Source organism: Tursiops truncatus, chromosome 18 (assembly GCF_011762595.2).
Source record: "Tursiops truncatus isolate mTurTru1 chromosome 18, mTurTru1.mat.Y, whole genome shotgun sequence".
NCBI classification, from domain to species: domain Eukaryota; kingdom Metazoa; phylum Chordata; class Mammalia; order Artiodactyla; family Delphinidae; genus Tursiops; species Tursiops truncatus.
In genome coordinates, this window is record NC_047051.1 from 13,253,755 (window position 1) to 13,269,920 (window position 16,166).

Here is a 16,166-nt window from a genome sequence, read left to right on the forward strand (position 1 = left end):
AGCCATTTATTAACCTGGAAGGGGCTGTGGAGAGAACTTAAGGTTCTCCATTCCTGGAAGGTTCATACTGACAACCTAACAGTCACTTGTCAGTCTGGAGCTGAGACCACGCTGTGTTTGGACTTAATGATGGATCTGTACAGTCTATATTGGGAAGATGGCATCTTCCTCATCCACTTCTGAATCCCTTTTGCACAGAATAAAACTACAATGTATATTTTTTCAAAAAAGACAATAGTGCACGTCTCAGGGTAAACAAGGTCTGATTTGGATCATATGAACACAACTAGCAGATATATTAATCAAATGCTGAATGATACTGATGAAAAATTCAGAGATAATATCTCATAGGTAGGTTCGGGTGACGTCTTAAGTTACATGAACTGGTTACTATAATGTTGGGCACATCTGCAGAACACCATTAAGGAAACATTTCAGGCCTTAGGCAATTTTAGCAATAACAGTTATAACTAACACAAACAGCAGTGAGCGATGACACTTTCCCAACCTTGTATAATGGATTTCGAATGGAGAAATGAAGATTACTCAGAAAACCACAAGCCTGAAAAAAAATCTCACCTCAGTGACAGAGGTCATATTGCTACTGCATTATATTGCCTCTACTTTTTGTTCAGTTAATAGTGTCTCTGTTATTCAATAAGAAAGAGCTACTGGTTGGAACTTAATTACAATTGATTTGAGCCACATAAATACGGTTTTATTTAGAATTTATTATTTTATACAAAATAACTTTAAAATGATGGTTTAAAATGGTTGTTCTAATGTCATAGACTTGGTCATTTTGCAAGACTAATGTTACTCCTGAGCTAATAAAAAAAAGCAGGTTAAACGTTCCAAAACTCCTTTGCAGTTGCTATATTCATCTCTCTGTGGGTATAAATATGTATCTATACTATACCATATAAGTATAATTTCTTTCTTTTAAACATTTTGACTCAATTTTTCGGCATTAAATTCAAAATATAAAAGAAGTACTTGTGTTTCTGACTATGATAGAATGGCATGTAGTGGACTAACATTCCTTCTGATAACATTTAGAAAAGCTGGGTAAATATGAACAAACAAGCAAATAAACAAATCTCTGTCTAAAGAAAAGTTCCAATTATCATACTAAGTAAAGCAAGTCAGAGAAAGACAAATATCATATGATATCACTTATATGTGGACTCTAAAAAAAGGATACAAATGAACTTATTTACAAAACAGAAACAGACTCACAGACTTAGAAAACAAACTTATGGTTACCAAAGGGGAAAGTTGGGCAGGGAGGGACAAATTAGGAGGTTGGGATTAACATATACACACTGCTACATATAAGATAGAGAATCAATAAGGACCTAGTGAATAGCACAAGGAACTCTACTCAGTACTTTGTAATAACCTATATTGGAAAAGAATCTAAAAAAGAATGGATATATGTATATGTATAACTGAATCACTTTGCTGTTTACCTGAAACTAACACAGCATTGTAAATCAACTGTACTCCAATATAAAATAATTTTTTTTTAAAAAATCAACTTAAAAAAAAAAAAGAGTCACAGAGCTGACTAGGACTTCAGAAGCCAATATCTCAGTTAGGGAGAAACCACAGAGAGATGACCTGACCTTCTACAAACCACATTTCCCCTCAATGCTTCTGCCAAGGCAAATACAAGTTTCTCATGTCCTGGTAAGAAGAGAGACAGATGGAAGTGAGTCTCACACTCAGCAGCAATTTTCTCAAAGCATTTGTTAAAATCTTAAGCTTTGCAGGAAAATAAGTAAGACACTTATCAGAAAGCTGCTGAAATTTAGAGTGTTCATCAATCTCGCAAAAATGCAGAGGAAAAATTCATATTCAGGAACCTTCAAGGAGAAGCGATCTATTAAATAGCCAAGGTTCTCAGACCCTGGGGTCTTATAACATATCAACGGGGTCAACCAGGGGTTTATGGGCTTGCAAAGTCTGAAATTAGCCTCTCATCAGCTTAGGTTCTGGTTGGATTAAGATGTTTACTCCCATTTTATCTGCCTTGCAGAGGATAGATAAAGCTATTAAAAATATCCAGATTACAGCACAGAGAGCAAAAATGTGTGGAAATACATTAAAAGAAGAATTAAAAGAATACTAGATATATGACACAGACTAAAAAGGAAAAAAAAATGTGTAACTGGGGGTGTTAAGGGGGAAGAAAGGTAGGTGCAAAACTACCTCTGAAGAGATAATGACCAAGAATTTTCCAAAACTGATAGCAAGCCATACTTAAGAAATGTTCCAAACGCCAAGCAGCAGAAATCCAAAGAGATCACTTCGGTACATGATTGTAAAACTACTGAAAACGAAAGACTAAAAGAAAACATAAAGGCAACCAAAAACGAAGAACGCGTTGCCTTCAAAGGAGCCACAATCAAACTGATGGCTGACGTTTCAGCAGAAATGACAGAAGTCAAAAGTCAATTGAGTGGCATAAGGTACTGGAAGAAAATAATTTTTACTCTAGAATACTATAACCAATGGAAATAGCTTTAAAAGGGAGATCAAATAAAAACATTTTCAATCAAACAAAAACTGAGAAAAATTTTTGCCAACATACTGACACTAAACATGCTGAAGAGGACGCTTGGTTGCCCACAGAGGCATGGCGGTGCTACAAGGAACAGAGGGCATATAAAGACAGCAGGTGTAGCATCTGCAATTATAAAAATAAAAAAGAAAACCAAAATTAAAAAATGAAACAGGTTTATAATTGTTCTTGAAAAAAATTAAGTCTATCCAGCTCAGCCCACCCCTCCACCAAATGCATGTATGTCAGCGTGTATAAAATTTTATTTTTTAAAAGATCAATATACTGTCCCTCAAGTTTATTTCCACTTTCTTCTGTGATAAGAAAGAAAGACGACTATAGCTCATCAATAGTCAGGTAAACGTTTTGCATTGGTTGGTCTTACACATATATGTCAAATAATTGGCAAACACTTTCAAAGTACTGCTGTGAATTTTAAGAAAATAAACTGAAAGTATTTGCTGCATGAATTAAAATTAAAGGGTTAAACTCTTTTTAAAATGAATGAGTAGTTATGATTAATAAATCAGTAGTATATCGTATTTTATTTCAGACAAGATATTTAAAATATTCATATAGATCTTTATAGTGAATTCATATAATATTTATCCTTATGATTATGGTCAGCATTTATTTTAGTGTAAAACACAAAAATGGTCAGAAATCCCAGCACCATCATGTAATGACTTTCCCCTCATAATGGAGCAGAGCATACAACTGACCATTTTTCTTAAACACAATAGTTTAATCGTGCCCCTTGTATACCAAGAAAGAATGTAACAATGTGAAATTTCCTTTCTTAAAATCCTTTGCTTAAGCCCTTCTTGATATGAAATTTTCTTAAATATATTAGAAAGAAACTTTTATCTCTAACCTGAAGAAAAGAAACTAACAAGAGTATTTTATCAGAAGTCATGATTCATTAGAGGTTGCAATGAAATTTCACCATGAACACAGAACCTTACCACAATTTTATAAATCTTCAGAGAAATAAATGTTCATCATACTTGCCATCTGCATACGGGAGTACCCTGATCTGGTAGAGGCAGCAGAGAATGTTGGTTCCTATATGGCCACTTCTCTGTCATCAGCCTCCAGTCTATGAGGGAGCAGCCTTAAACACAGGACCAATTAGACAATTGAAGATGCCCATCTGTAGATATGAGGACGGAGTGCAAGCAGTAGATATTATTGAATGCTGCACTGGAAGTGAACCAAAGGGTGTATGAAACCCTTTGAGCAGTCACTGTCTTTGTTATACCTGTACATCCATTTTATTATGATTCAAATCAAAACAAATTCTGGCAGACTCTGAAACACTCCTAAAAGCTATTGAATACCGATGCATTCTATGAGCAGAGGTTATCTTTAATCACATTAAATAATTGACACATTATATATTTTTATAGATGAGAAGATCTTGACTCATAAGATAGTAGTTCAGTTTTCAAATAACTCTTTAAATAAACTGAAACGAATCAAGGTTATATGGTTCAAATATACCTAAGTTATTCAACAGTGGATCATTTCAAATACTCAATTTGTTGAAAAAAAAGTGGTAATTTTAATATTTAATTGTTCCCAATATTTCAATTATATCAATGTAATAACCAGTAAGAAAATATTTAAGAAGATTAGAAAGTTAGGTTTTAAATTCTGGTTCTAGTGATTCACTGTTAAGTACAACTGACAAAAGCAGTTTTTGTTCTTCAGGTTAGATTTTTTGATATCTTATATGTTGGGAAAAATTCTTTATCATAAGCACTATTATAATGAAATGTTTTTTCATTAAGGCTTCTTTTATTCATGAAAGGGCAAAATTACTTGCTGGTTCACTCTGTTCCACGAATGTGCTGGAGTGCTAAATGAAAATATATGGTTCAGTTCTCTAAGTAGTTTGCACGTTACAAATCAGAATGTTAAGCTGTGAGGTTAAAATGAACCAGATAAGCAAAGAAGTCTTTTCCTTCTGCCAACATTTTCTTTTTATACAGCACATACAGAGAGACATATCTTTTTTTTTAGATACAAAGCTATTTAATATCCTACAGAGCAATAATAACCCGAATATTTGAGTGTTCTTTAAAAATATTTTTTTCTCTTTAATTGCAGAGGCCATTAGAGGCTTCGAGACAGGCACTCTGATTATTTCATATGATAACTCTCAGACACAAAAAATTTCTGGTAGAGTGGATAGTCCTAGGGATGTACTCCCCCAAACATGATTCTAGAAACATGAATGTAGCTCAGTGTAGCTCCCTTTTTGTTCCCAATATTTAAGACCATGAGGTAGCTGGCCTATTTCGAGGCCTTCAATACATGCTCAGCTGTAGACAGAAGAGCTTCCTAGAAACACTAACAGTGGATACTGAGAACTCTTAGATGATTCTAGGATAGTTTCATCCATCTAAGAATATCTTGAGCCAAAGTTTTTCATGTACCAAGGCAAAGGGATAGGGGGGTGAGGATCCAAGTCAAGATATCCCTAGCTCTAAAACTGGCTTCTTCTCTTAGGTTTGCTTCATTGGTTCAAAGGGCCATTGGGCAACATGTGGCTGTATCACCATAAATCCATCAAGACTTTGGAAAACACTTTATCTGCTAAAATACATCACCTTTGAATGGTAATTCAGTAATATCTATATATAAAAGGAAAGCACCATCTTTAACAGTGTCAATAATACTATTTAAATTTAACATAAATTTCTGGTTGGAAACTCTAAGCCCTACCCTTACAGAAAACAATTGGAAGCAAGGAAGATGCATTTGGATTTCTTCCAACATGACCTGATGTTATTTTTTTTTTAATTCTAAATATAGACTATATTTATTTTAGCATGACTTGTTATTTTCCTAATAAGTTTTCTATTTCCATGAGAAGAGATCAGGTGACAATAAAACAGCAAAACATCTACAAGATAACAGGGGACACTAGAACATATTAAGAGGCTTATGAGAATCCTTTTTGGAAATCTTAAACCAAAAGGTAGTATGTGCCTCTCTGTATGCTCAGCATCTAGTAGAGTGATTGCCATGCATTAAATAAGTCCTTCATGAAGCATTCTATATGTGTGTATATGTATCATATATGTATATAGTATTTTAAAAAATCATTTGGTAAGATTTGAGCATTTGCTTAAAAAAAGACTTTTGAATTAGATGAACTTCCAAGCCATTCATTACTTATCTAACCTTTCTACAGGGACACTGATACATTGGCAAAAAACTTCTTTTGTCTTTTATAGGCTACTTTACCCTCTTTGCTAACAATTTTTATCTCCCTGTCTCTGATAATTACTCTGTAAGCATCATCTTAAGAACTCATCCCCAATCTCCCACTCTGTATCATTCTGTACTACTTATATAGCATTATATATAGCTATATGTACAGGCTTACATATATATACATATACAGTCCATACAGATGGAGATATATATAATTTATGCTTAATTAATGAATTTAAGTGCAGGTTTTAAGAGCTGGTATATGTTTAAATGCAAATATATATATATATATATATATATATATATATATATTTCTACAGTTAAACGAATCCCAACATTGCTTGTCAAACTACAACTATCACAGAAGAGAACTCATTTAAAGTGTAGCCTTCAATGTGATCTTCAGCTCATACAGCCTAAAGATTTGATGTAAAGAGATCTTTACATAAAACGATACCCATGCTTCACAAACAGTAAGGACGATTATATAGAAAGCATGATGGATTCTCCATCCTTCACTCAGTGTACACTATGCACCACGCCTGTCCTTTCATCCTTCTATCATATTTGGGGGGATTCATATTGGTACGTGACCAGTTCCTTGAAGGTACAGCATATTAAAATACAGAGGCTGAGCATAGCAGCTGACAACAATCACCCATGCATTCATTGATTCCATTCACCCATTCAAAAAGCATATGTTGAACACTAATTATCTTAATTCTGTGAAAATGAAAATTACGATCCCATGAGCTATGAACTATGATCCTGGTATGCACAGGGTACTAGCTTACACAATTGTGTTGTTTCTCCACTATCATTTAGAGGTAAAATATATTAAAAGTGTAGCAGAGTACCTGAACACTGTTCATACACTTTCATTTGTAAGAATTTTACTCTTAATTAAGTAGAATAAAAAGACTAAAAATACACCAACCACCCTCCAAAAAATAATAGCTCATGCCACCCACAGTTGGACATCATATACTGTCAAGGTTTTGACATGAATTTTTAGCTTAATTTACCAAATCTAATCACACCAAAGAAGTCTCTGACTTTTAGTTCAGTAGGTATTCCTGAGAAATACTTGTTTTGTCCTCTTTCAACTCTAATCACACTTCTCATGGTGTAATAGAAGTAACTCCCTCCTAAGAATTTCAGCACAGCACCACTTAAACTAAAGCACATTAATAATATAATTGGTTATATAAATCCTGTGAAAATGAGCATTATAGTTGACTGAAAGTTATTACTGAAAGTTATGTCCATTGAATAATGGACATAAAAGTTGACTGAAATTTATGTCCATTGAATAATGGCGGGTTACGTTTTATAACATAGGAAGTAATATAGTACTCACTATATCACATAAGTGCAAAATTATCATTCTAATGGCTTCATTAGTTAAATAAATATGCTCACAATTATATGCTCGCAATGGAATTATAAAACTGAAATAAATTAAGTATGCTTAATTGCAAAAGCGTAATATTTTTGACAGTCAAAGTCACTTAAAAACTCACACATTGGGCTTCCCTGGTGGCACAGTGGTTGAGAGTCCGCCTGCTGATGCAGGGGACACGGGTTCGTGCCCTGGTCCGGGAAGATCCCACATGCCGCGGAGCGGCTGGGCCCGTGAGCCATGGCCGCCGAGCCTGCGCATCCGGAGCTTGTGCTCCGCAACGGGAGAGGCCACAACAGTGAGAGGCCCGCGTAGCGCAAAAAAAAACCTCACACATTTTTTGACCATTCTCTGGGTTTCTTAAAGGAGTTTACTGTCTAGTTCAGGAGATATACCTCTACCCATCTGCAAGGCAGAATATAACAAGGGTTTTGCTTGTGTTTATACGTGCGACAGCTGGAGACATAAAGGGAACTTTCAAGGAGACAGTGATATTGAGCTAGGTTTTGGTGCCCGGAGAACATTTTGACAGGAAGCAATAAGGGAAAAGTTATTCTGTACAGAGGGAGCTTTGCCAGCAAATGCAAAGATGAAGATCTAATTTGTGTGTCACTCATCTATTTATTCAATTATTCATTTACTAATATTCAAACAATATCTACTGAATGGATACCACTTCAGTGCTAATTTTTGTAATGGTATGACATATATTCAAAAAAGTTATTTCCTCAATTTTTGACATAAATAGATTTTTGGATTTAAGCACATTGGTTTTAAATTCAGGTGTAGGTTTAAAGAAAAAAAAAAAAAACCCATGGGAAGTTTGTTAAAATGTGCCACCAGCTGACAGATATCTTCTGGGATGCATGAAAGAGCACTCCCCTCATTAAATACCAAGGGACATGCAAAATAATTAGGAACTTAAAATGATAACAAAACAAACACTTGTCTAGAAATTTCATATAACACTAATAAGATGCAATATAAACCTGTCTTAACATGACTGTATTTTGTACAAAGACATTTTATCAACAGCCTGCAGATGTTCTAAAGTTTTGAATGACAATTTTTTATTTAGAAATTATAATCTCATGACTATTTAAAAATTTATTACCTTGAATGCTATCCATGAAAATAAGCCTTTTTTTCTTTCCACATATGTTACATTTAGATTTGAGAGTAAGAAAGGAAATAATTTTAAGAAACTAGCTTGAGCTGAGTAGCTCATCTCCTGCTCTGCTTCAAAACCCATGGAGCTTTAGTTAAGAGTATTGTTTCAAATTCTAGCCTCATAATGGGGTCTAGCCTCATAATTATGTCCCAGTGTTATAACATTTGAAAAATTCAAGCAATAAATGGCTGCAAGAATACAATGACTGTATGGATCTTGTTAAAAGATTACTAATTTTATTTTGGAGACCATAAGAATCAAGGAAAAAGAGTATTGGCTTTAGAATCAAGTAGACATGGGTTCAAATCCTGACTCTACCATAAAGCAGCTTTGTGATTTTTTTTTTTTTTAGTAATTTAGTCTTTTCAGATTTGTTAAAAGGTAGTAATAATACCTTAGTGTTAGGATAGATGTGAAGATAAATGTGAGAAAAAAATTTTTTTCTAAGTTTCTAGCATAGCTCTTGGCATACCTTAAGTACCCATAAATAATGGCCCCCTCTCTTTTTCCTCCTTTCCTTTTTTCATAATAGTTCCTGTTTTCCTGTCTTAAGTAAAATTTACTCTTGATAATATTTGTTCAAGGAATGACTTATGGTAACTTTTTCAACATATTTCAAAAACATAGCAAACTACAGGCAGAGTGTAACGAATGCATATCTGATTCATTACATTTCACTTGCCATTTCTCAAAAAGAATGCAGTGTGCTAGATAAAGCCATCAAAGCATGTTTTTAAATTAACATTTTACTTAACATTTTCTAATTTTATGAATAAAACTGTGCCCATGTGTCATCTGTTGCTTCTCAAGAAGCCGTTACTCAGTGACACTGCAAAACATTTTTATAAGGATTGACAAAACGTATACTAATATTAATGGGATATCAGTTAAAAGAAAATATCAAGTACTGAAACTATTGTCTCTCTTTTATAACCTGTTTAAGTGAAACTGAACTTTCAGAGGGATGACTGAGATTTTTAAAAAATTTAAGTATATCTACATTTACTGAATAGTTCATGGAACAATGTAGTTTTAAATTGATACATTTCCAATGCATGTGTCTTTAATTTTCAGTTTCACAGATGAAGAGCTTCTTCTCCTAAATGTATTTTTTCATCGTACCGTATTTTGGTAGTACTAATGTTTTCAGAGATCAGGTCTTTATTTGTACTGATTAAAAAGATACAGCTATGATATTACATCCCTGATCAAAATATTCTCAAATCTCTTAAAATATTAAGGTCTCAAAGCATCTTGGAGGATTAGAACTAGGAGGAGGAAAGATAGTTCTAAAGCAGTTTTTCATCACAACTAGACAGAAGCAAATGTCCAATTTAAGTTGGGTTGAATTAACAAGTTTTAGTGTTTATTTGGTATGAGTATGTGTTGTGCGGCATGATGAAGCATAAATGAGGTGAAAAGATAAGGTTTTTGTTTTGAGCTGTCTCTTCATCTTTTTTTTTTGTTTTTTTTTGTTTTTTTTTTGCGGTACGCGGGCTTCTCACTGTCGCGGCCTCTCCCGTTGCGGAGCACAGGCTCCGGATGCGCAGGCTCTGCGGCCATGGCTCACGGGGCCCAGCCGCTCCGCAGCATGTGGGATCTTCCCAGACTGGGGCACGAACCCGTGTCCCCTGCATCGGCAGGCGGACTCTCAACCACTGCGCCACCAGGGAAGCCCCATCATTTTTAATAAGAACCAAAATGCTTATGGTAGGTTTTCCATAGATATTAAAGAGGTGAGTAACACGAGTTTCAGTTTGGCCCAGACAATACAACGTGGGAGGAAAAGATGCACATTAGAATCTGATCTCATAAAATGTTCAGCAATTATGATTTTGAAAAAAAGAAAAGTTAATAGTTTATTATATTTCCCTTCATTTAGCTTGTTTTTAAAAATAAACCAAGCACATTTTCATAAGAAAATATTCAGTCCACAGTTTTACTTTCCTAGCTAGTGTTTAGCATTTCTTCTATATCTTTATTTACAAAATCCTTTATCTCTTGGAGCACTGATATTCACAATATTAACTACTGAACAAAAGTGTGCATGTCTTTATTTTTGTTCCTATATGAATTAATCAGAAAAGTCAGATTGTCAGTTTTCAGTTGCTAAATATAATGTTGATAATCTGAATTGCCATAAATTATCCTGACAATTAAACACGCAGGCATAAAACTATGACAATATTTTCTACAATATATTTGTGAAAGTATTTTCAATTCAGTGGGGTTAATCAGTGCATCCCTAGAGGTTATTATTATACTTCAATAGAAATTTATCACATTTATAATAGGGTTTAAGTTTAAAAGTTTAAAATGTATGTACTGAACATGATATTCAAATTCCCCTAATCAGAAAGAATAAAAGCAATGTCTGGTATTTCCTACTTATATAAAGTATGCGTTAATAAAGTTTATCTTATGTGGAAAGTTATTTGCTCTCTTACCATTTTAATAAAGTGGCCATAAAATTCATATAGAACTTTAATTTTCTCAAGGTTTTCTCTTTGCATTTTGAACTTGGCTTTATAGGAATAACTGCCACAGAAAAACAAATAATGTAAAAATTACAAAATGTTAAAGCTTATAAGTAATGGAAAATTTATTCCACCTCTTATATCTGTGAGAATGACCATTAAGCAAGTAAATTGAAACTTACTTTTCAAAAACCAAGATTTTCAGAGTTAATATTTGACAGGATTTACTAAAGATACATGTTTCTTTTACCTGTTGAGCTGAGATAAATTATGCTTTGATGAATGCCCATGTTCCTTTAAGCTCTTAACTAAGTGGAAGAACTTTTCTAAATTTGCAATTACAAATCTTCTTGCTATGCCTTAAACTGTCTGCCTACCTAACTATATATTCATTCACTCAATGAATATTAAGTACATCTTATGTATCAATTTAATTAACCTGTTAGTACTTCTCTTTGTGTGTAACCTTCTTGGCACTTCACTCCACAACGGCAAGCTTAGCAGGGTAGCTGAGCTCTGATCAGCTCTACTGAAAGGGTCTCCAGCTCTGTGGTCTCATTCATGAACAATGAAAGTGCTTGCTTGCTTTCTACCTGTACTAACCGTCCATTAATTCAAGACATTTGCATAAAATACTTTGGTAAAGCCAATTTAACTTCTACTGACATACTGATTTGCATTAACTGCATTAATTTATAAATATAGTTTTTAAAGTGCTTCTTTAGCAATATCTTACTAAATTTTGATTCTAATATTCGAACTGCCAGTTATCCCTTTATCTTATTGATTCTTTGCCTTCCATACTTAAAAGAGACGTGTTTCTTGGTCTACTGTCCGGGTGAACAGAAGTAGGTATTACAAATCTAAGTATAAATAGCCAACCATAACACAGTGATGACGATTTCAATGTTTTAACATATCCACCCACTCTTACTCTCCCTAATTCAGAATTTAAAAAAAAAAAAAACACAACAAACTCTAGCTACCCTTTTCTCTTAAAGAATTTGTAATATGTTTTGTGCAGCAATTACTGTAATAGGAAATCCAGAAAGTATATGAGAACGGAATTTTTTTTTCAGTGTTACAAGTATGTTTTAAATTTCCTTTTAATAAAACAAGTAAACCTTGCTTCTGTCTCCCCCTGCTCCTTTGGCTTGGTGCTTACTCAGAGTAAGCGACCTGCTGCATTTGTCCCCTGTGGATATTAACCACGAAGGGCCACCCTAAGAAACCATGTGAACAGGATTACACCATAGTGGATACAGCATGGTGAATACAGACAAGACACGGAGCTCCCTTGTCTCAATCTCTCCCAACCGTCCATCCCCTTCCAGTAGTCTCTAGTTACCTCATCACAAAAGGCAGCTGAGTTCTCAGCTAGAACAACAAGTTGTGCAGCAAATCTCAGTGATTCAGCCAAGTAGCAAACAGGGTCATTGGCTTAGTTGGAATTTCAGTTGCCAAGCAAACTATGAATCCCTAGCCTGGGTCCAGCGACACGGATAAGTGTTTCTGTTTTTTGATAGAGAATGAAAATGACGCAGAGTATAATTGATCGACAGGATATTGATCACTATCCTTTCTTCATTACCCCAGTTTAGGTACCAGAATATAAGGGCTCACTTATATACGCCCAGGGGCCACCAAGATCTCCATTTTCCCTAAATGCATAAAAGGCTAAAAACAGCCTTCTTTCCCAGCTCCATATCGTGGCTGCTGCTGCTTTGAGTACCATATAAGTCACACTGGGGGTTCACTCTTTGCCCTCTCCCCTGCTTTAAAGCCGGCTGCGGTGAAAGGCTGAGAACTCCAGCTCAGCCTGGGTCCATCACAGAAAGCTTCACGGACCCAGTCCCAAGCCTTAAAGAGAAACCGTGCAGCCGGAGCCTCTTGAACTCGTAACCCCCCAGGGATGTCCGCCTCCCAAGAGACAGCCGGCTTCCCAGGCAGCTTGAGAAACTTAACCGAGATCCCAGAAAGCAGGCGAGGTATAGCTCGGGTCAAATGGAGCTCTGAGGCGACACCCTCTTTACCTGCAAAGTTGTAATCTTCTGGCTGAAGAGGGATCGAGTCAAGGTCGGCGGCGCGGGTGCTTTGCCGGGTGAGAGCACGCCCGGCAAATTCCAACGGGATTTCCTTAGTCTCCGCCGAGTTTTGGAGCATTCCAAGGAAAACGCACGAAGCTGGAGCCCACGCAGCTGGCACCGAACTGGGCGGAGTGAGGATGCTCTGAGAGTGATGCCATGGGAGGCGGGGGAGGGGAGGCCCTGGAGGGGGAGGTGAGCTCCGGGGGAGGAGAACCTCGCCCACCCTCGCCCTTACGGACCCCTCCGGATAAAGTTAGCGTTCCCACGGCTGTCAGCCGATGAACCCAGAGGAAGGCACCCCTCCCTCCATCTCCGGCGGCTGCCTGACTCGGGGTCCGCACAGACCGGGCTCGGAGGGGACCACTCGTGAAGATGCGCGTCCCACGCACCGCTCTGCCTGGCGGTGGATGGGACCCGCGCGAGGGCAGGACCCCGGCTCGGCTGTCCAGGAATACCCTCCGCCTCCTGGGGCCAAATGTTTGGGGTGAACCAAGTGTTTGGGGGCAGGCGAGCTCACCACAAACCAGCGGTCATCCAGCCCTGTCGGTGGCCAGAACCCACCCAGTGATCCTGGAGGCGAGCCAGACACACCTCCAGGCTCCGGGCGAGCTCTGCAGGCTGCCCGACTCCAGTTCGCGTCAGGACCCGGCTTCTGAGCACCCTGCTCCCACCCTAGTAAACAAGCACCCGGGCGGCAGCTCGCCTGACTTGAAAAAGTAACCGCCACCCTCACCCCGTAACTCTCAAAGCTTCTCTCACTCTGGCTCTTCTGGGGTCCCGGCACCCGCTCTCCCGTCCTCAAGGTGTCAGACTTCCCCTGCAAGAGCAGGCGTCTGCGGCTTCCTACTAGTGTCAACAATGGAGACAGTCGCAATGAATAAATAACGAGGCAGCGTTCCACCCACCCTCATCCAGCTCTGTCTTTGCAACAGGCATAGGAAATCAGTAAGTTTCCAAATATCAACTAAAACCCCAAACGCGCACCAGCCTAGAAGCGCGAAGCTCGGTGGCTTCAGGTGGGATGTATTGAGAGACAGAGAGAGAGAGAGAGACAGAGAGAGAGAGAGAGAGGGAGGGAGGGAGGGAGAGAGAGAGAGAGAGAGATGGATGCTCCCATCAGCGTACTGAGATTTCAGGATAAAAGTTATCTTTTGGCAACCACTTTAATGGTCACACCTGAGAATAAGATCCAAGTGTTTAGAGGAAAAACATATATATCGGCAAAGTTGGCAATAACTTACTTGCTTGCCACTGCGACGCGGTGATTCCCAGCTTGTCACTCACGGAGGCTTTGTTGGTCACGACCCAGGGACTGGAGAGTCCATTTGTAAAATAGAGAGTGGCGTCCACGCGGAATCTTAGCTAGCGATTAGCGAATACCCGACTTGACACCCTCGGGTTCTACTTGATTCGTTTTATCTTCCAAAAGCCCTGGGGTGAGCTGCTGGTCGCCCGTTGCGTCCCAGCAGATGCCTGCTCCAGCTTCGCGCTTGTGCAACAGATGAGTGGCAACCCTTTCTCCCTGTCCCAGCCACACACGTCGTTACACCTTCTGGGAATCAGTGCTCTGGCGACTGCTGGGAGGACCAGTTTCTTCCCAAGAAATGTTCCCCCAAGGGAGTCAAGAATAGGCGGCAAGCAAGACCCCTACGCAGACTCCAAAGTGCAACATTAGAGAATTTCCTTCTTGGCTGTCTTTTATATTTTCCTTCTAAGTTCACAAGAGTTGAGGGGGGTTTTGCTTGTTTGTTTTCTTTTTCTTTTTGAGTATTTACATGAGTAAAGAGGATATTGCTAGAGATCACCCCCTGGGGTGATGTGCATGCTGCTTTTTATAAAAAATAACTTTTCTTATTTCTAAACTTTTCTTTCTCTCTAGCTTCCGGCTCTTCTCATGGGTTTCTCTCAAGCCCAGGCTTGACCCCTGTTGTAAATTTCTAGGTCATCTACAAATACTGAGGTACACAGAAGCAAACGTGGTTCCTATAATATCTCTCCAGAAAATAATTAAAGGCACAAACAACAAAGGGATTCCTTTCTTTCCTCAAATCTCTCTTTTCACTTCTTTACCACAAAAGTACTTTAACATTTTTAAACAGTTTGTAAAATGTTTTATGTTAAACAATGGCAATTATGAAATATGCAGGAACACATGTATCTGTAGACATGGTAATGAACTTTATAATAAATACAAATCTACTTTCTGCCTAACAAGGGAGGGGGAGGACAGCATATATGAAAATCTATTTTATGCAATGGAGCAGTAAATATTTTTGTATTTTTTCATGAAACAACTTATATTCCCATTAATTATCAGTAATTAAAATGTTTTAATGCCTAAGAAACTAAAGTGAAGCTGACGTTTATTAAGGTAATGTTTTGTCTCAGCCTGATAAACAAAAGCCTACATATTTAAGTGTGTGTCTTTTAAAATAAACCCGTAACAGAATTCCACATACTAAGATGAGTGTATGCCTTTGTAATACATTTAAAAATACATGCAAAAGAAAGTGGACCACTGACGACACATACCCATTAAAGGCTGAGAACTTTACTTTGCAACCTTAGCTTCTGTAATGCCTGCTCCTGCCTCTCTCAGGATATGTTCTTTATAACAAATGCCATCTCTGTCATGATGTTGGTGAGATGCATTTTGTCAACTTCCCTAATTTGGCAGTTTTTCTATAAAAAGTGTGCCTGTGAATGTACCATAAATACAAAACAGAAAGGAACAGGGAGGGCAGCCATCTGAGTAGGCTGTGTTTCCATGGGAAGAGGAATGTTCTATTGATCCCTGAGCCTCATTTGCAACACTTTCATGTGCTTATTGATGGCTGACCTCATGCCACCTACTAAAATGATTAACGACTACAAGAAAGTTATTTGAAATCTATTTAAATAACACTAAACTGGTATATTACAGTCATTAACAATAGAAGGACAATTCGCTTTTGTTTAAATTTTAAAATACAAAGGTGACATCATTCCACAAACTGGCATTCCACTTAAAATGCAATTCACTGAACTCACAGAAATTTACAATAAAAGGTTATATGGTTACTTGAAATTTCTTTTGAGTACCTTAGTCAGAAAAACAAGAACGTGCTCATTTTGAAATTAGCAAGAGATAAGTGGGTGACCTCAGAAATGATAGCAGTGAAACTATTCTCTACAATGCCTATTTATTCACAGCTAAAGTGTATCATGGAACTGGAATTACAATTGTTTCAGGAACTTT

The 16,166-nt window shown here is 37.3% G+C and overlaps 1 protein-coding gene across 2 annotated transcripts in view; it reads right to left on the bottom strand.

Moving 5' to 3' along the window:
- Positions 1–15,551, bottom strand: part of TRPC4 (transient receptor potential cation channel subfamily C member 4) — a 163,293-nt gene extending 147,742 nt beyond the window's left edge. The window contains exon 1 of one of the 2 annotated variants that reach the window (XM_073795065.1): positions 14,170–15,551. The gene's annotated coding sequence lies outside the window, so the exon portion shown is untranslated. Of the gene's footprint in view, positions 1–12,874; positions 13,847–14,169 lie in introns of those variants that run through there. The other variant, XM_019936702.3, reaches the window with a different exon arrangement.
- Between the last annotated feature and the right edge of the window lie 615 nt (positions 15,552–16,166).